General features: G+C 42.1%; 1 protein-coding gene across 1 annotated transcript in view; it reads left to right on the forward strand.

Moving 5' to 3' along the window:
- LOC124804815 (endophilin-A) overlaps positions 1-20,998 on the forward strand; it is a 730,772-nt gene that overhangs the window by 85,132 nt on the left and 624,642 nt on the right. The window contains exon 2 of the mRNA XM_047265154.1: positions 14,656-14,697. The gene's annotated coding sequence lies outside the window, so the exon portion shown is untranslated. The remainder of the gene's footprint in view (positions 1-14,655; positions 14,698-20,998) is intronic.

Here is a 20,998-nt window from a genome sequence, read left to right on the forward strand (position 1 = left end):
CCACTCACTATCTCCAAATGACAATATGTTAACTGAAGTTGCTACACTGAACAAATAAAAATGGCAATCCGTAAAGAAACCCATAACAATGGGAATACAACATGCAAAACAATAACTCCACGAACTTATGCACCAACCAATTAAATACTTGGTGTTCAGAAACAGTCTGAAAAGCTTGTAAGGGTGTTGCAGGGTAGATTGTGCTCAGAAGTAATTGTTAAGGAAAAAATCGATACGTTGCATCGTTTCGCAGTTAATCAGTATCGAAGTAAGCCAACCAGACCGGTGCGCGCGCATATTCAGTTATTAGGGTCAGTTGTTATAGCGTAGATGGTAGCGCACGAGACTACTCAGTCTTTGGCTTGGGTTCGATTCTTACTACCGTCCAATGTCCAATTTTTGTACGGCTGTCCTTTTCGGTTTTAGGAAACCAGACGAAGAAAACTTTTGGTGTTGTGGCTGTGCCATCTTGTAATGCTTTGTGGTTCCTGGCTGGATGAGGACAGGGTCGTATGATAGATAGGTGGGTGGCCGGTTTCCTCTCACTAGAACACAAAATGCACACGTGGTTAAAATTCACTTTATTACAGGAACCGATTGAGTACTTGACTTCAATGATGTCCAATCTGAAGTTCTGTGGTTAACAGCAATCAAGTAACACGCACTAATTCTTGAATCTTGTCCGTGTCCATATCACAACTGTATACAATAACTAACGTTCCCTGACAGCTAACTTACGCATGAGGTGACGACTATCACTATGGAAGAATAGAGCACAGTGCGACGTACTGAGTTGCAATGCGAACTGATTCCCGATGCGACGTACTGAGATTGAGACAGCTAGGTAGGCGGCGGCGGCCTATATGCATGCTGCCCAGGGGGCATTGTCGGCGTGTAGCCTGGGGGCGTCTTTGTCTTCTCTCGTCGTAGGCGCGCTTAGTTCAGCGCCTGTTATACAATGTTTCCTAGTGCCGACCGGTGTGCTGGCGAAGGCGTAAACAAGTACATTTGGCGACACCGTTTTTGGAGGGTCGCTTGAACTGACGCTCGCAAAACAATTACTTCTGAACACAACCTACCCTGCAACACTCTTACAAGCTTTTCTGACTGTTTCTGATCACTATATATCTACTCGTACATAAAACTCTGTACATGTGGATATCGGTGCGTCCTACAGACTGCACACTATACAGCAGCGCCTGAAGATGTGGGATAATTGGAGTTATATGTATTTGATATTACTTCTGTTTTCAAACTATCGAACGATTTCCAGATTACCACCACTAAAGCAGTTGCAGAAACTAAAACAGCAGATAATGCGCTGTATACTATGAAATCATTGTTGTGTTACGCGCTATACATTTCATCCCATTTCATCGCTAGACCTATCTCATCGGTATCTCCATGCGCATCTCATTCCAAGTCATCGCCATTTTCATCTCACCCCATTTCAACGGCATCATCATCGCTTCTCATTCTTAAAACTTTTAATTTCTGTCTATATTCTTTCAAGCATTGGCTGATCAGTACTCGAGTGGTTCCACCGCAGCTGATGCTATCAGGCTATTGAAGACAGCCGTTGTTAACTGCGTGCGGCGTTACTATTCTGTACAAACCACTAAGAATAAGGTATGATAAATCGGCTCTCAGCTCAACATCACAGATCTGTATGAGGTATGGTCCTTTCGGAGGTAATATATCCTTGCCTTCCTCGTATCTTTGAACTGACAAATCCTACCAATTACAGAGAGGCCAACGGATTAACATGGACTCCGAAGCACGACGCAACGTGATATTTTTTACACTGCCGCGGGGGAAGTATGCGTTAAGTAAGACAAAAACAGTGTAGAACCCACCGAGACTCCGATGCTTTCTTCTGTTTAATATGGCTCTGAGCACTATGGGACTTAACATCTGTGGTGATCAGTCCCCTAGAACTTAGAACTACTTAAACCTAACTAACCTAAGGACATCACACACATCCATGCCCGAGGCAGGATTCGAAGCTGCAACCGTCTTCTGTTTAATACTTGACTATTATCGTTATCGTCGTCTTTAGTGCAAAGATTGGTTCGATGCAGCTATCCACCCTAGTCTATACTGTGCAAGCCTTTTCATATGTGCATAACTATTGCAACCTACAGCTACTTGAATCTGCTTATTGTATTCATACCTAGGCTTTCCTCTACAATTGCCCTCCATCCCCTTCCTTATCTCCGTTACCAAATTGACGAAATCGTGATGTTCAGGATATGTCGTATCAAACGATCCCTTAGTCATGTTGTGCCGTATATTCCTCATTTCAGTGCTTCCTCATGAGTTAAGAGATCTACCCATCTGATCTTCAGCATTCTTGTGTAGCACAGTAGTCCTTGTCACCGCAGTTTATCCTCCATATTTCACTTCCGTACAATGCTTCACTCCACACAAATACCGTGAAAAAACGACTTCCTTACATTTTAAGTTAAAATCGATTTTAACAAATTCCTCTTTTTCAGAAATGCTTTCCTTGCTATAGCCAGTCTTTCTGTTCCTTCCACCGTGAGTTATTTTGATGCCAACGTGACGAAATCACATGTTGCCTCTACTTCATTTTTCGCGGCATCGCCTGATTTAATTCGACCGAATTCCATTATAATTGCTTTACTTTTGTTGATGTTCATCTTGTAACATAGTTTCAAGACTATCCATTTTGTTCAACTGCTCTTCCAACTCCTTTGCTATCTTTGGCAGAATTACAATATCATCGGCAAAAGTCAATATTTTTATTTCTGCTCCTTTTACTTCAATTCCCTTTCCTCATTTGTACTTGGTCTCCTTTACTGTTTGCTCAACGTAGAGATTGAACAATATTCAGAATATACTACAAATTCTGTGTCGTTCCCTTTTCAGCCACTGTCTCTCTCATGTGCTTAAACTCATGTATCTACAGTCTGGTCTCTGTGCTTGCTTAATACAATATTTTTTGTCAGCTCTGATATCCAGAAATTTTTTCATTCCAAATTTCCCATTAAGTCTGTCGTAGCTACAGTGTCTTTTTATGCTCGCAAACTTTTTTTCCCACAGAGCATGTGACACCAGCATCTCCACGTAACAGCAATGCCATATTACAGTAATTACATTTACCTGAAGTTGGAGCGAGGCCTCCGAAACGCGTCGTGATGAGATTTTTTTTTCTGGTTAAAATGACTTTGTCGCTTGCAGCAGTTGAACTCACAGTCACAGAAAGAAGGTACGCGTCCAGTTATATGCATTTATTTATGGAAGTCAGTGTGTGTGTATGTGTGTGACTCTTTGTCTGTCGCTAACTCGTGGCGTGTGCATCCTAATTACCACTATTGCTTAAACCAATTAGTGGACTGTTAGAGGCTAACGCTAGGTGATTATTTTATCAAGGTCCTTACACGGCGTAACATTGCGATATACTCAGAAAGCGAGTATATGCAGCTATATAAATGTTGCGTATTCACTTCACTGATTTTTTCAGATTAAGTGGAAGATTATTAATCAGCACCATTCATTAGAGCTCATTTCGCGATTTGAGGTGCTTGTTGAGTCGTATTTTAATAAGTATGCCTTGCTTAGTTGTTACGGGCTATTTTTGAAGATATGAGTGTACTTTTAACGAGAAATACTGCTGCAAGGTGGTGTGTCATGGATAGTCCAGTTCTAAGCTGACACACACACACACACACACACACACACACACACACACACACACACACGCACACACACACAGTAATTTTTATCTGGAATATCATAGTCCCAGAGTTGAACTGAAATCAGTTTCAGTACATCAGTTGCGACCAAGGGTTTCAGGGGATTCTCTTTGATTATGAGGTGAACGCCGAAACTAGAAATCCGAAATATTCCCAATTTGGAAACCCTTTCGCCCCATTCACAGTTCGCTGAGATTTGGCTGAAATAACGGAAGTTCTGCCACTGCTGTACCCCGCCCTGTCCTGTTGCTTAGAGGATGTAAGATGATAAGGAAAGACTTAGGAAGCTACTAGCCGTGAGGCGCGGTCCTGCAACACAGAATTTCTTGCACGTAGAGACTAGTTGAAACGGCAGTTTTGTTCTGTGCGTTGGGGGCACTTCGGGGCAACGCTCACAGCCCGTTGTTGTTCAGCGTTGTTGTGATCGATAACTGGAATATTATTAATGCTTAAGAGATAGTGTTGATACCGGAAGAAAAGCAAGCAATATGAAGAGATATTGAAGCAGTGGAGGCGTTACTGTGTGCTGTCATTTGTCTCAGTAGGATAAGTTAACAGTGAAGATGTAATCCATGATGAGTTTTCTTTGTATTTAGGGTGGCTGAGGACTTGATTGGAAGAACAGAAAAGAAAGAGAGTAACAATGATCTGAGTTGCCTTTTGTAAATTAATTAATATTTTCAAAATTACGCCTGCTATGTGTCAGAAACGGAGGGTTTATTATCAGTTTGTATACCAATTTTGACTTGCGACACACATGTACTTGTAATGCGAAGTCTCTGTTAGCAACGTTTTAATCGCCCCCAGAATGTTCTTTAGGTTTTTTATCCACCAGTTTTCTATCGAAATCTGTATTAAATTAACGCATCTATTTCACGCGTGCCATTTTGGGAATCAAAACCTGTGTGATAAGGTTTTTTTGTTTTGAAATTTAAAATCTCATTGCCCGAAAGACAAGTTTCCTCATTCGTGTCCTGGTCCGGCATATAGTTTCATTCTGCCAATAAGTTTCGCAATAGCACATACTGCCACATTCGCCATCCGCCCCCAACACCACCTGCTCTCCTCAACTGTCCTCTTCACTCCCAAACAACCACACGCCTCTGCGCCCCCTCCCTCCTTGCCACCTCCCCCTATATTTCGTATAACCAACCCGTCCCTTGCCATCAGATTTCCCAGTTTTCTTGAACAGTGTTTTACGGTAGATTTGGGGGGGGGGGGGTGTATATTGCGGTATATGTATGATTTCTTTTAGACAGGTCTCTAGGAACCAGTGAATCACTATTTTATGATACTGCATCTAAGCTATTATTTCTGAGGCCAGTTTTTTTTTTTTTTGTACACCTAAAGTGGTTATGTTTACACTCTGTGTACGGAGTATTTCATAAATATGTTATGAGCGTGTATTACAAGGATATATTAATCACCTAGAACATAAATACCTGTCTTTCCATTCCTGGTAATGTTTCCGGTAATCCAAAGATCAGGTTGCTCACTCGTTCATGCCGCTTTGCTATGATCTCTGCCGCTGTTTTTACAGATGTTAACGTCAGTTGATGCAAGGGATGGAGAACGGCAGGTCACAGAAGTGCATTGGCTGTTAAACACAACATAAGATATCCTCCAAAACTCTACCATCTGGTGAGCAAGATGTATGAAACAGGCGAAATACCCTCAGACTTCAAGAAGAATATAATAATTCTAATCCCAAAGAAAGCAGGTGTTGACAGGTGTGAAAATTACCGAACTATCAGTTTAATAAGTCACAGTTGCAAAATACTAACGCGAATTCTTTACAGACGAATGGAAAAACTAGTAGAAGCCTACCTCGGAGAAGATCAGTTTGGATTCCGTAGAAGTGTTGGCACACGTGAGGCAATACTGACCCTACGACTTATCTTATAAGCTAGATTAAGGAAGGGCAAACCTACGTTTCTAGCAAATGTAGACTTAGAGAAAGCTTTTGACAATGTTGACTGGAATACTCTCTTTCAAATTCTGAAGGTGGCAGGGGTAAAATACAGGGAGCGAAAGGCTATTTACAATTTGTACAGAAATCAGATGGCAGTTATAAGAGTCGAGGGACATGAAAGGGAAGCAGTGGTTGGGAAGGGAGTGAGACAGGGTTGTAGTCTCTCCCCGATGTTATTCAATCTGTATATTGAGCAATCAGTGAAGGAAACAAAAGAAAAATTCGGAGTAGGTATTAAAATCCATGAACAAGAAATAAAAACTTTGAGGTTCGTCGATGACATTGTAATTTTGTCAGAGACAGCAAAGGACTTGGAAGAGCAGTTGAACGGAATGGACAGTGTCTTGAAAGGAGGATATAAGATGAACATCAACAAAAGCAAAACGAGGATAATGGAATTTAGTCGAATTAAGTCGGGTAATGCTGAGGGAATTAGATTATGAAATGAGACACTTAAAGTAGTAAAGGAGTTTTGCTATTTGGGGAGCAAAATAACTGATGATGGTCGAAATAGAGACGATATAAAATGTAGACTGGCAATGGCAAGGAAAGCGTTTCTGAAGAAGAGAAATTTGTTAACATCGAGTAGGCCTATAGATTTAAGTGTCAGGAAGTCGTTTCTGAAAGTATTTGTATGAAGTGTAGCCATGTATGGATGTGAAACATGGACGATAAATAGTTTGGACAAGAAGAGAATAGAAGCTTTCGAAATGTGGTGCTACAGAAGAATGCTGAAGATTAGGTGGGTAGATCACATAACTAATGAGGAAGTATTGAATAGGATTGGGGAGAAGAGAAGTTTGTGGCACAATTTGACCAGAAGAAGGGACCGGTTTGTAGGACATGTTCTGAGGCATCAAGGGATCACCAATTTAGTATTGGAGGGCAGCGTGGAGGGTAAAAATCGTAGAGGGAGAGCAAGAGATGACTACACTAAGCAGATTCAGAAGGATGTAGGTTGCAGTAGGTACTGGGAGATGAAGAAGCTTGCACAGGATAGAGTAGCATGGAGAGCTGCATCAAACCAGTCTCAGGACTGAAGACCACAACAACAACAACAAGATATCCTCATATTCTATTATACGGCAATAGGTTTTGTAAGACGAGGCACATGTTTTCTCGGCGATGGCATGTTACGCTGACAGGTTAGTTACACTGTTCAGTCACATTAATGTGACCCCAGTCAAAATCCCGAATAACAACAATTTATGGAGTGAACCGGAGGGAGACGTGCAAGAAGGGAGTCAATGCGGTTCTGGATGGTACTGACAAGGATGTGGAGCCATGACGACTCCAGAGGCGTGGCCAGCAGCGCTAGCTTCCTCGGTTGGTGATCCACGGCGCGAACAACCCTATCGAGGTGTTCCCACAGATTCTCGATTGGGTTTTAATGCACGAAGTTTTGTAAACTCAACCTGATGCTCTTCGAACCATGCATGTACCGGGAGCTGTGTCACAAGCAGCATTGTCCCGTTAGTACATGCCATCGAGCCGAGGAAGAAAAAACTGCATGTGGAGGTGAACATGGTTATCCCTAAGGATAGACACGTACTTGCATTGATCCGCTGTCTTCCAGAATTACGAGATCGGCCAGGGAATGCCACGAAAACATTCCCTAGACCTTAACGCTGCCTCCTCCGGCCTGTATCTTCCACGATAGTTCCAGGATGTCGGCTTTCAGACGGTACACGTCGTTCACGCCAGCGGCCATCTGCAAGATGGAGCATAAAACGTTTCATCAGAGGAGGCCGCCTTTCGCCACTCAGTGGACGTCCAGTTGCGATACTGGTGTGCTAATTCCAGCCTTCTTCACCGGAGAACTGAAGTCAGCTTGGGTGCATGAAGCCACGAACCAGACACGTGCTGCGGTGGCCCATATGTAGGAACGTTAGCTGAACGGTCGTTAAGGAGATAGTGTTGTTAGTCCATTGGATCATCTGGGCGGTCTGTTGCTCAATAGTTGCCCGTATAAACATCTGCAAAGACGTCGTTTAGCCGTGTCATCTATGGCCCGTGGTCCACCACAGTTGGCTCGGCGCTGGTTTTGGATAGCGCCATTTTGCCATGCGCGGTATACTGTAACCACTGAGGGTCGTGAACAGTTTGCAAATTTAGCCGTTTCGCAAGTGGTTCCATCCTTGGCCCGAAGGACGATTATCATTTTCTTTTGGCTTTCAAATAAATCGCACCGTTTTCGCACTTCGACAACGACTGCACTGTTTTCCGCATCCCCCCACACACTGTACACATCCTCCACTGCTAGTACTACCACCGGCCATCTGCGACTGCACGTTGACGTCGAATATAGGCGGTGGTCACATTAATATGACTGGACAGAGCATGTTGTAACATGTAAGTAATGTTTCGAAATACACAATGACTTTTCGTTCCTATGCCTTGCTCTTTATGGGAAGCACACTATTAATTTTCATATTAAAAATGAAGAAATTCCTCGAGCTGTGTTTAAGGGGTTGATTTTATTTTAGCAATTAGTTTCAACGTTGTAGCAACGTCATCTTCAGGCCCTATAAAATCAACAAGCAATTTGACATCAGTAATCTATTTGTTATTATGTAAACAAATATATTATAAACATATTACATAATGGACGAATTCAATAAAATTAATTACATTTTGGCCGTTTTCATTAAATGCAATCATTCTGGAAATCAACAATTTATGTGGTACCAATAAGTACAAATGAAATTATATATACATGATCGTTTTTATTACAGATCAATGTCAAGCATTAAATGAAATGGGAGTATATATAAAAAAACTTAGGTAACAGGTGTTAACGCTTAGGGATAATATACAGTGCTAAAGGGAATATGCATTGCTAATCAGACATATGTGGGGTAAGATCCATTATTAAAGAAGGGAGGGAAAGGTAGAAATAGAGTTATGTTTGCATAACACTGCATTGTCATCATACTAAAGTGACAGTGTAGCGCCGGCCGGGGTGGCCGAGCGGTACTAGGCGCTACAGTCTGGAACCGCGCGACCACTACGGTCGCAGGTTCGAATCCTGCCTCGGGCATGGATGTTTGATGTCCTTAGGTTAGTTAGGTTTAATTAGTTCTAAGTTCTAGGGGACTGATGACCTTAGACGTTAAGTCCCATAGCGCTCAGAGCCATTTGAACCATTTGACAGTGTAGCAAGTTACTTAAACAACGTCAATCACAGCCTTTCCTTCCCTTTACTATTCTTTAATAATGGATCTTACCCTACATATGTCTGATTAGCAATGCATATTACCTTTAGCACTATTTATTATCCCTAAGCGTAACGCCTGTCACTTAAGTTTTTATATATATATACTCCCATTTCATTTAATGCTAAACATTGATCTGTAATAAAAACGATCATGTATATATAATTTCATTTGTACTTATTGGTACCACATAAATTGTTGATTTCCAGAATGATTGCATTAAATGAAAACGGCCAAAATGTAATTAATTTTATTGAATTCGTCCATTATGTAATATGTTTATAATATATTTGTTTACATAATAATTCATAGATTACTGATGTCAAATTGCTTGTTGTATGTATGGTATATTTTATAGGGTCTGAATATGACATTGTTACAACGTTGAAACTAGTTACTAAAATAAAATCAACACCTTAAACACAGCTGGAGGAATTTCTTCATTTTTCACATAAATTTATACCAGCTGACGACCCACTGTCCTCCATTTCAACTATGGATATACGAAGATTATTAATTTTCAGTCCATCATGCACTTGAAAAGGCCTATAAAGCCGAAATCACGATTGTATGAAATAAATGAATAGTAATTTACAGTCAGGTGGAAAAATTTGTTTCAAAAAGCGCTTACTCCGGGACAGGTTGAAATATTCACTGTCAAAACAGTTATCTGCGTTGTAGCTAAGCCAGTTTTCAGCAGTATTCTTTCTTCCGGGAGTGCCATTGCAGTAAGATATCCAGGAGAGCTCCTGGGAAGTTTGGGAAGGCCAGAAACGCGTGACGGTCCAGAATACAGTTTTAATTAGCACGGAAGTTTCAAAATCTTTGTGGTTCCGCTTGAGAGCGCTTCAGTTGCAAATCACAATGACGAGAGCACTGATCTTTTCTGTGCGCTTAGCAACCGTCCTGTGAAACACATCCAAGTTCTTCATCAAGTCGTATGTGAGTGCTGTGTAAGGCGTGGCGCTTACGATACATTAATGCAATCGAGAGTTCGACAGCTGCTCTGGAGGCGAGTTCGACAGCTGCTCTGGAGACGCCCGCTGACGGGTTCTAGGTTTGCACTTCTCTGCATCAGGCGTGAACGCAGGCCGGCGTTTACACAGCTGGTGGTGGCCAGAGGCAAGCCAGTAGCGCGGCCTAGGCCTATGCTTCGCTGTGCCTGCAATACGTCGACAGCGTTGAGTGGTGGGCGTCTCTTTGTTGTGGCAGCCGACTCTATTACTCCGGTCGCTCCTAGAACAAGTACTGCCCGATACCACGGCGTCCTTTAATTGTGTTATATCGCAAGTCGCAGCCAATCCTGAATGTCGAATGATAATGAACTCACTCTTGAACGTAGTATGACAGAGACGACTCTGTCCAAAACTCAGGAAAGATACCGAAAAACTTGATAATGTCCAATTGTAAGTACGCTAGTGGCCATTAAAACGCCAACAACATGAAGAACAGACAACAACACAAATATTGTATGTATGCATTATGGTAGTAAGATTACGCTATTAAATTTGTAGGTGATTTGGCGGTATACTGAGAGTGAAATTGCTGCCACCTCTTATAGCGACAACGTCTCTAAACCGGTTAGGCGTGTAGTCGAACTGAGCTTTGGTCACAGGTACAGGTGTATCATTCCACGCTGCTTCAACTTAGTGCAAGAATTCAGTAGTTGCAGTGGTTGGCGTTTGGTGGCGTGCCAGTCTCTCCGCTTGCCATGACCAAATGTTTCCAACGGGTGAGAAAGATCTGAAGAACACGTTGGCCTCGGCAGTGGTCGAACGTCGTATGTATTGAGATAAATCTGAACAGCCTGCTCTCTCGCGCAGCGCAAAGTCTCAAGCGACTGGAAAAAAAGCGCAGGGGACTCTCGTATATAAGATCGATAAAAGAACAGATCCGCAAAATTACAGACCAATATTCCTAGCACTGGTTTCCTGCAGAATTCTTGAACACATTCTGATTTCGAATGTAATAAATTTCTTTCAGACTGAGAAGCTACTGTCCACAAATCGGCAAGGTTTGAGAAAGCATCGGTCGCACGAAACTTATCTTGCCCTTTTCACGCATAATATCCTGTTAACCATGGAGTAAGAACAACAGACAGATTCTGTATTTATAAATTTCCGAAAAGCGTTTGACACGGTGACTTTTTGTAGACTGTTAACGAAGGCACGAACATACGGATTCGGTACCCAGATATGAGAGTGGATTGAAGACTTTTTAAGTAATACGACCAAGTACGTGGTCCTCGATGACGAGTGTTCGTCAGAGACAAGGGTACAGTCAGGAGTGCCAGAGGGAAGCTTTTATTCTTTATATGTATAAATGACCTTGCGGGCAGTATGAGCACCAATTTGTGGTTGTTTGCTGTGCTGTGGTGTACGGGAAGCTGTCATCGGTGAGTGAATGTAGGAATATACGAGATGACGCAGAAAAAATTTCTAATTGGTGTGATGAATTGCAACTTGCTCTAAATGTAGAAAAAAAGTAAGTAATGCGGAAGAGTAGGTAAAACAAACCTGTTATGTTCGAATGCAGCATTACCAGCGTACAGCTTTACAGTCAGGTCGATTAAATATATAGGCGTAACGTTGCAAAGCGATATGAAACGGAATGAGAGAATTACGGAAAAGTGTAGCTCACCCATAAAGGAGACGGCGTATAGATCGCTAGTGCGACCTATTCTAGAGTACTGATCCTCACAAGGTCGAATAAAGGAAGAGACCAAGCAATTCAGAGACGTTTTGCTAGATTTGTTACCAGAAGATTCTGTCAGTTTGCAAGTATCATACAGATGCTTCGTGAACTCAAATGTGAACATACGGAGAGAAGATGGCGCTCTTTTCGGGAGTCACTGTTGTGGGAATTTAGAAAACCCTCATTTGAGACCGACTGCAGAACAATTCAATTTAGAAAATGTAACAGACCTACTAAGGAGACTGCCTACACTACGCTTGTCCGTCCTCTTTTAGAATACTGCTGCGCGGTGTGGGATCCTTAACAGATAGGACTGACGGAGTACATCGAAAAAGTTCAAAGAAAGGCAGCACGTTTTATATTATCGCGAGATATGGGAGAGTGTGTCACAGAAATGATACAGGCTTTGGGCTGGACATCATTAAAAGAAAGGCGCTTTTCGTTGCGACGAAATCTTCTCACGAAATTCCAATCACCAACTTTCTCCTCCGAATGCGAAAATATTTCGTTGACACCGATCTACATAGGGCGGAACGATCACCACGATAAAATAAGGGAAATCAGAGCTCGTATGGAAAGATGTAGGTGTTCATTTTTTTCCGCGCATTATATAAGATTGGAGTAATAGAGAATTGTGAAGGTGGTTCGATGACCCCTCTGCCAGGCACTTAAATGTGATTTGCAGAGTATCTGCGTAGATGTAGATGTAGAACTGCCGCCAACGGTAATTTCGCATAAATACCACGAAAAGAAGATGCGAGAAATTAAATCTCGTACGGAGGAGGCATATAGTCATTTTTCCCTCGCTCTATTTTCGAGTGGAACAGGAAAGGAAATCACTGGCAGTAGTAAGTGGTACCCTCCGCCATACACTGTACGGTGGCTTGGGGATTATGTGTGCAGACATAGATATTCATGTGATCTTGTGTTACCTAGTTGAAAGACAACGTCATGGAGACGACGAAGACAGGGCACAGCCGCCAACCTTAATACATCAAAAATTTGCTATGCAAAGCAGAAGTTATCGTGTTGTGGTCCCAATGGCACTCCATGCCACCTCGCCATGTGGTGGACCAATGTGGCGATAATGAATGCAGTTTGACAGTCTTAGTTCTCCTCAGAGCCTCCACTGTACGCGGAACCGAAACACGTCTGGAAAGCCGGCGTGGTGCCATTGCTGTGTGGGGTTGCCGTTGGATGCGTCTCTCTCAGCTGCAGCGAAATTAGAGCGCAACAGTGGTTCCCATGCTGGCAGCCCGTAAGGCTCCAAACGTAGTCGCTTTGTCCGTGTCGATACTTGTCTTGATACAAGCACACAGATTGAAGGAACGTGACTATTCTGCGCGGCCGAGCCAAGAACATGCCTGGAGTTATTGCGCGAGGCCACTGAGATCCTGCATGCCGTTGAGCGTGGCTCTTTTGAATTCATCGATACCGTGTTCTCCTGACAGTCGTATTCCGACCAACACGGGCAGCAGTATCATGGAATGATAAAACGCATTGTTAATAGCCCACGATGCTGCCGCTGTTGAATTCCTACAATGCTGGTTGACATTCCTCCTCCTTACACGCCACACGACACGATGTGCTCACAGAAAAACGACATTCAAATGAGATTTCAGAATGATAAAAGTGTTACGTAGTCTTCCCTTATATACGGATTGTAAATCGCGTTACTCGTACCTACTTCCACGGTGGCTCTGGATTGTTAATCTATTCTACTATATACAGATAAGACGATGTTGCCAAAAACCTCAAACTTCTTCACCGATTTACTTCAGATCCTCACATAGTGCTCTAATAAATATTTGGATAGAAATAGCGTATGTATTTTTATGATATATAGGTATGTATATGTAATATATAAAGAGAAAACATTGTTAGCAAAATCCTCGAAAAGTTCTTAACCAGTTTTTTCCAGTTTTTACACGATACTCTAATAAAAAATCTGATATACAGGGATGTATATATTTTTTAAAAAAACTACAATGTACATATCATCTGTTAAATCAGTCATCGAGAAAGAAAATACTGTGCTGTGAAAATGTGCGGTCTACTTTTCTTTCTGACAGTCAGTTTTAACTACAATAAAGGGATACTGAAACCATTAGACAGATTGTTTCTCATATGCACTAAGATGACAAAAAAAAACCGCCACGAAGGAATTATCTTAATGGGATGGAAATCGGTAAGTGTGATGTACACGTACAGACAAACAAATCATCACAATTACTGAAAAATGGATGATTTATTCAAGAGAAAGACCTTCACAAATTGAGCAAGTCAATAACGCGTGTGTCCACCTCTGGCCCTCATGCAAGCAGTTATTCAGCTTCGCACTGATTGATAGAGTTGTTGACTATCCGCCTGAGGGCATCGTGCCGAATTCTGCTCAATGTGCGCGTTAAATCATCCAAGTCGCGAGTTGATTGGAGTGACCTGCCCAAATGCTCCAAACGTTTTCATTTGGGGAGAGATCCGGCAACCTTGCTGGCCAAGGTAGGGAATAGCGAGTACGAAGTCAAGCAGCACACACACACAGTGTGCGGGCGGGTATTAACTAACTGAAAAGCAAACCCGGGGTGGCTCGCCATGAAGGGCAACAAAATGGGGCGTAGAATATCGTCGACGTACCGCTGTGCTGTGAGGATGCCGTGGACGACAACCAAAGCAGGCCTTTTATGAAAAGAAAGGGCACTCGCTGTTGTGGGGCCGTATAGTGAGTGACGGTCGGATTGGTACCCACCGCTGTTCAGGACGTCTCCATATACGTCTTATGCCATATACGTCTCATTGACTGAAACAGAATTGTCTTCAGTGATGTGTCTCGTTCTGTATGACTCATCTGTTGTGAAGCGGCACGTATCAAATCATTTGTAAGCATCTTTAAATTTATCCAGTTTAGCCTTTGCACCGCGAACCGATTGTCATGTGATAAACCTAAATCTGTTGTATTTCTATTTTTTTCCGACGTATGTCACACGCTGATACTGACTAAGTTTTCTTGTTCGATTGTTGTTGGTTGTCCACTTTATGGATTGCGTTTTTTTTACAGATCAACTTCGGAGTGTCGCGGGCCGTCGCAACTGCTGCTGACGTAAGTATGGAAACCAGATGAGCCTGCAAGTCCATACGCAAGTTCTAAGATATCGCAAATAAATTGCTTCGCTTTTCTGACCGGTGACCATTTAACTCGTCAACAATTAAACTCTAAGGAGAATGTTGGGCTGAAATGTTGTTGTGGATTTTTATCTATTAGGCATTGCTCGTTGGTAACAGCTCTGAAACAACTTATGTAGACAATAGAAGTCATTTATTACGAACTGGATTGCTGTGGGTGTGATTACTTAACAGCGCCAGGACCTCTTCTACGAGTCCAAAGTGCAAAGTTCCCAAACTGCAAGTGAAAGGCTGTCTTTTTAGATAAATAACGCGCTTATTTTTCAGTGTGAGGCCCTTTAGGCTGGTCTGTGTACTGCATCCAAATTTTTTTTCCAGTGGTTAGCCCACCCATAAAGTGCTCTTTTGAATAGTTTGCCACTATTTTAAGTTTACCATAACCTGTTCAGAATTTTTTCCATTCGCAGATATAGTTAGATTTGGAAATGGATGGCAGACAGAGATCGCAAAGTCAGCGAACAGAGTGGACGGTCTAATGGTTCGTTCGCCACATGCTCAGTTTCATTGTTGTCAAACCACCTTCCTAGGCAAGTGCATGATTATTATTAAAGATGTTTTTCACATAAAGATACTTAGAAGTGGTGTATAATTCAAAAATGAAAACATCCTTAAAATCGATATCAGGCATGGGAAAGAAATGTAACAGTCGGGCGCCTAAAGAGCGCATTTACTTTCAGACTTAAACTAGTCGGCTAAACTGCCCATGTGCCGCCTTCTGCAACATCTATGACAACAGGATCACGGTTTTCGACTTAATGTTCTTGATACGTGCCCATGAACCACGTTTATATCTTCCTCTGAAAGCAATAAACCATGTTGATAACAAATGGGCCTCATGCTGTATGTGGGTAGGAGTTCACCGGTACTTACCAGCAAACTAACATCCAGGAAATACACTCCAGCTAGAAATACTGTTCTTCATATTCTGTGAAGTCAAAATTACACCTTTAGAAAGGACTGGAATTTATAGGATTTCCTGCAATTTGTGTGGCAAATTATATGTAGGTTAGTCAGGTAGGGCTGTAACTACTAGACTGACTGAGCATGAAAGGAGCTGAGATGATTGAAGTACACAAGTTCAAATTCTTGTAGGTCGCAGTAGTTATTCGGAGATGAAAATGCTTGAACAGGATAGACTAGCGTGGAAAGCTGCATCAAACCAGTCTTCGGACGGAAGACAACAGCAAGAACGCAAGAGGGAGATTGCAGTTTGAGAGGGCTCGTTCGTAGCCAAAGGACTTCGCATACCTAATACGTCTCGTGACGAAAGCTCCTCATCCGCTTCAATCGCGGAAGGAACAGTCTGCATCAAATGGAGTGGACCATTGTAGGTAGTGGTCATTATCCAGGCGCGGGTCCAGGGTTCCGTTCTGGGGGAGGAGGAGCCAGACTGTGCACTGCTCCTTCCCTCCCCCACCCCTACCTCACTCAGTCCTCGCCGTCGCAAATATAACGTCCCATCTCGTTTGCTTTCAACGTGATCCATATTCACACGGTTTTAATAATAGTAAAATGTTTAAACATAATAATAATAATAATTTGTTTAAATCAGTATTTGGTACACACAGATTTGCAAACTATAGTCTCCACGAGCGTCTAAAGAGAAGAATACTGTTCCAGTATTCTCTTCACGAGTTTGGTAATGTCTATTTATTATTATTATTATTATTATTATTATTATTATTATTATTATTATTATTATTAATTACACACGTAGTAGACCCATTGTGGATCACGTGAAGCTTCTACAGCTGCCGGTCGAGGTGGCCGTGCGGTTCTAGGCGCTACAGTCTGGAACCGCGCGACCGCTACGGTCGCAGGTTCGAATCCTGCCTCGGGCGTGGATGTGTGTGATGTCCTTAGGTTAGTTAGGTTTAAGTAGTTCTAAGTTCTAGGGGACTGATGACCCCAGATGTTGAGTCCCATAGTGCTCAGAGCCATTCTACAACTCTTCCTGCGGTTTTTCCATGAGACCTTCATTTTCTCGCTCGTGGCTTTCTTTCTGTCTATCATCCGTTCACTTTGTACGAGTCTTTTTTGCTCTTGTCTCTGGCTGGACTTTCCACTTGTCTAGTTTGCTTCTGTAGGTGTTAAGGTCTGCTGTGTCCTGGATGGTGAGTTGAGCATCAGTAAGGTCTCTTCGTACTTGTTCGGCCCATGCCATACCTTTAAGGTTTTCAGTGGCTGTGAGTATCTGGTGTGTGAGTCTATACTTAAGAAGTCTGTGTATGTGTCCATAGAATGTAAGGCGTCATTTTCTAATGTCAGCAGCAATATTTGAAATTTCCTCTGTAGTCTTGTTGGTTTGCAGTCTATATCCAGCTTCAGTTTTTCGTGGCCCAAGGATTTTCCTAATGATCTTTCGTTCTTCTTTTTGTAGATTTTGCAGTAGCATCTTTGAGGAGGTTTCTGCTGCGTATAGCACCTCGAGCTTAATGACAGTGCTGTAGTGCCTGATTTTTGGACATGCACTATTTGTTGTAAAGTTGGTGTGTTCGACCGTGGGCTCTGTTTAGTTTCTGTGCTCTAGTTTCTTAAGATTTTTTTTCTAGGCTAATGGGTTCCAAAATTTCCCCCAGGTATTTAAAATGTGGAACTCTGTTTATCCGTCCATATTTTGTGGTGACATTCAGTATGTTTAAGAGTGTACAAATAAATCCAGTTTTCTCAAAAGAAATTTTCAAGCAAACCTTCTCGGCGCATTCCTTAAGTATTGCTATTTGATGTATTGCATTTTGTTCATTGTCTGTCAAAACTGAAAGGTCATCGGCAAAGGCTAGGCAGTTGACTTCAGTTTTTCTTCCAATCTTCACTGGTTTCCATAGGCCACGTTTTGTAAGCACTCTCTCCCATTCCCTTATGACCTTGTCCAAAATGATATTGAACGCAATTGGAAATAGTCTGTCTCCTTATCTTACTCCAGTTCTGATCTCAAAACATTCCGAGATTTCACCCATGAATTTTACTTTAGAGGTTGTGTTGCAGAGTGTCTGTTCAATGAGTTTACGTATTTTCTGTTCAAGTCCGAGTTCTATTGTCATATTCCTTCTTGAAGTCGACGAATGTGCGTATGGTGGGCTAATAGCTCTGTACTTCGACGTTGTTTTTGCATCAAAAATTTTTTCAGGGCAGGAACGTCCGAGTAAGAGACCTTCTTGATACTACCCAATCTTCAATTTGTTCCTATGTTCTCTGCAATAGGCATGAAGAGAAGATCTTGTAGTAATGGAAGTAGTGAAATGGCTCTGAGCACTATGAGACTTAACATCTGAGGTCATCAGTCCCCTAGAACTTAGAACTACTTAAACCTAACTAACCTAAGGACATCACACACATCCACGGCCGAGGCAGGATTCGAACCTGCGACCGTAGCGGTCGCGCGGTTCCAGACTGAAGCGCCTAGAACCGCTCGGCCAAACCTGCCGGCAGTAGTGAAATGCCTCGATAATTGTTGACATCCGTTCTGTCGCCTTTTTTGTGCAGGGGGTGGATAAGTGCACACTTCCAATCGTCAGGTAATTCTTCTGTTGTCCAAATTTCTTTAATAATTTGCGTGAGCTCGTCAAGTGATTTAGGGCCTAAATTTTTCAGTAGTTTGCTACTATGTTGTCTTCACCAGCCGATTCGTTGTTTTTGAGATGGTGGATGTGCTTGAGGATTTCTTCTTTTGAGAGTGGTATTGAGTCGTGTTTGGTGTGTGCGGGTTCTTTAGTGGGAATCTTTCTGTGGGTTCTGGACAATTTAGTAAATTGGCGAAGTAAACTTCGACAGCTTTGCAGCTTTCTTCATTAGTAAGAGCTAATTTTGCATTTTGGTTTTTAAAGCAGAGATTTTTATTATTATTATTAAGGCTTATATTCACAGGTTGACTGTACCTGCTATCAACAACAAATCCGACACGATTGTTCTTCTTCTTCTTCTTATTATTATTATTATAATTATAATAATAATAATTATTATTATTATTCCTATTTTCCCCCCTTAACATACGGTCTTTTCCATTCTGTCTTTGCTTACTACACTTCCTATTCTACCTGTGGACTCAAGAACCGAGTCGGATTTGTTGTTGATAGCAGGTACAGTCAACCCTTGAATGTGTGCATTTAATTAGCTGGACTGATACCGGTCATGCTGCAAGCCTATAAACAAGAACGGGTTCTCACCCAAGCAAATAAAGTATAATGTGTTAAAGATAGCATGGAATTGCTAACATTTCTAGCCTTTTTCGACAATTTTATTTTCATGGTACATTGTTCTCCGAAAATTAGCTGTGAAATTTGGAAATTGAGCTATGTAAAAAATATAATAAAGGCTGTTTTCTTTTTCGCGTCTGTCTTCAGCGACCACGCGGGAAAACGAGCATTTCAGTGCTTACGTGTATGTTGTTATAGCCAAGAAGCGAGTCTGCTGCGATTAGGCCGCCCCATGGCTTTGTTGCTGCATGTACACTATTAATAGGGCATTACGTCAGAGTCGGCTGAATGTTCTGTTCTTCCGTGCGAGGTCGTGTTTTCACGTTTGGTTTCAGTCGTCGTGAAACGATGCATTGACGAGTGTCTGGTAGTGAGCGAACTGCAGGAGCAAGGAATCACGTGTAGTGCTACTCCGGTTGGTGTGCGTGTAGAGCGAAAAGACATTCGAAAACAGTCTATAACTGCCGTATAGAACGCACCGGCGACATTTTGCTGAACTGGCCAATAGTGAAGAAGCCAGGAATAATATAAATTTTGCGCAAGTTCATAAAATGACAGGAGAACCTAGTAGTATTTTCGAGTCGACTGTTTTCTGTATTGACAGTGTAGTAACATCGGCAATATCTCTATATGTGAGCACGTGTTTTGATTCCCCGAGAAAGGAATATAAATGAGAACGGAAATTACAAAACGTTAGTGCGTAGAACTGTACTTCGATAATATAGAAGAGGCCAGAAAAATACAGAGTGATCTCTATGAAAAAATTAATGGTTCTGGCTCAGAGCCATCCGTTATTTGTCTTGTCCGCTCATTTCGTTTTTGATTCTGAAAGTATAATGATGGATGCAACATTTTAATGAATTGCAGAGACAGTGCTGCTGCAAAAACGATGTTTTTTTGTAAAATGCAGTTGCTGCATGCTGAGGATAATAGTCTTGGACTGTACTTGGATAGAACGTGGGTTTCACAAAACCACAAGCAAAAATATATTTTGCAGGAGTTGGACGGAAATATTCGCCTGAAAGTACTAACAATTATTTCTGTATAGCGTATATCGGCGATTTGGGCGATGTGTGTGTGTAGTGACGAAGGGTCAATAAGAGCTGCCGCTGTCGTCTCTAGTAAATAAAGTGCGTCCATACTTGACACGATACCATAACGAAGTAACAGTGATTTCAGGTGTGCCGCAGGGGAGTGTCTTAGGACCATTGCTATTCACAATATACATAAATGACCTTGTGGATAACATCGGAAGTTCACTGAGGCTTTTTGCGGACGATGCTGTAGTATATCGAGAGGTTGTAACAATGGAAAATTGTACTGAAATGCAGGAGGATCTGTAACGAATTGACGCTTGGTGCAGGGAATGGCAATTGACTCTCAATGTAGACAAGTGTACTGTGCTGCGAATACATAGAAAGAAAGATCATTTATCATTTAGCTACAATATAGCAGGTCAGCAACTGGAAGCAGTTAATTCCATAAATTATCTGGGAGTACGCATTAGGATTGATTTAAAATGGAATGATCATATAAAGTTGATCGTCGGTAAAGCAGATGCCAGACTGAGATTCATTGGAAGAATCCTAAGGAAATGCAATCCGAAAACCAAGGAAGTAGGGTACAGTACGCTTGTTCGCCCACTGCTTGAATACTGCTCAGCAGTGTGGGATCCGTACCAGATAGGATTGATAGAAGAGATAGAGAAGATCCAACGGAGAGCAGCGCGCTTCGTTACAGGATCATTTAGTAATGGCGAAAGCGTTACGGAGATGATAGATAAACCCCAGTCTAAGACTCTGCAAGAGAGACGCTCAGTAGCTCGGTACGGGCTTTTGTTGAAGTTTCGAGAACATACCTTCACCGAGGAGTCAAGCAGTATATTGCTCCCTCCTGCGTATATCTCGCGAAGAGACCATGAGGATAAAATCAGAGAGATCAGAGCCCACACAGGGGCATACTGACAGTCCTTCTTTCCACGAACAATGCGAGGCTGGAATAGAAGGGTGAACCGATAGAGGTACT

This window comes from Schistocerca piceifrons, chromosome 7 (assembly GCF_021461385.2).
Source record: "Schistocerca piceifrons isolate TAMUIC-IGC-003096 chromosome 7, iqSchPice1.1, whole genome shotgun sequence".
Classification (NCBI taxonomy): Eukaryota; Metazoa; Arthropoda; class Insecta; order Orthoptera; family Acrididae; genus Schistocerca; species Schistocerca piceifrons.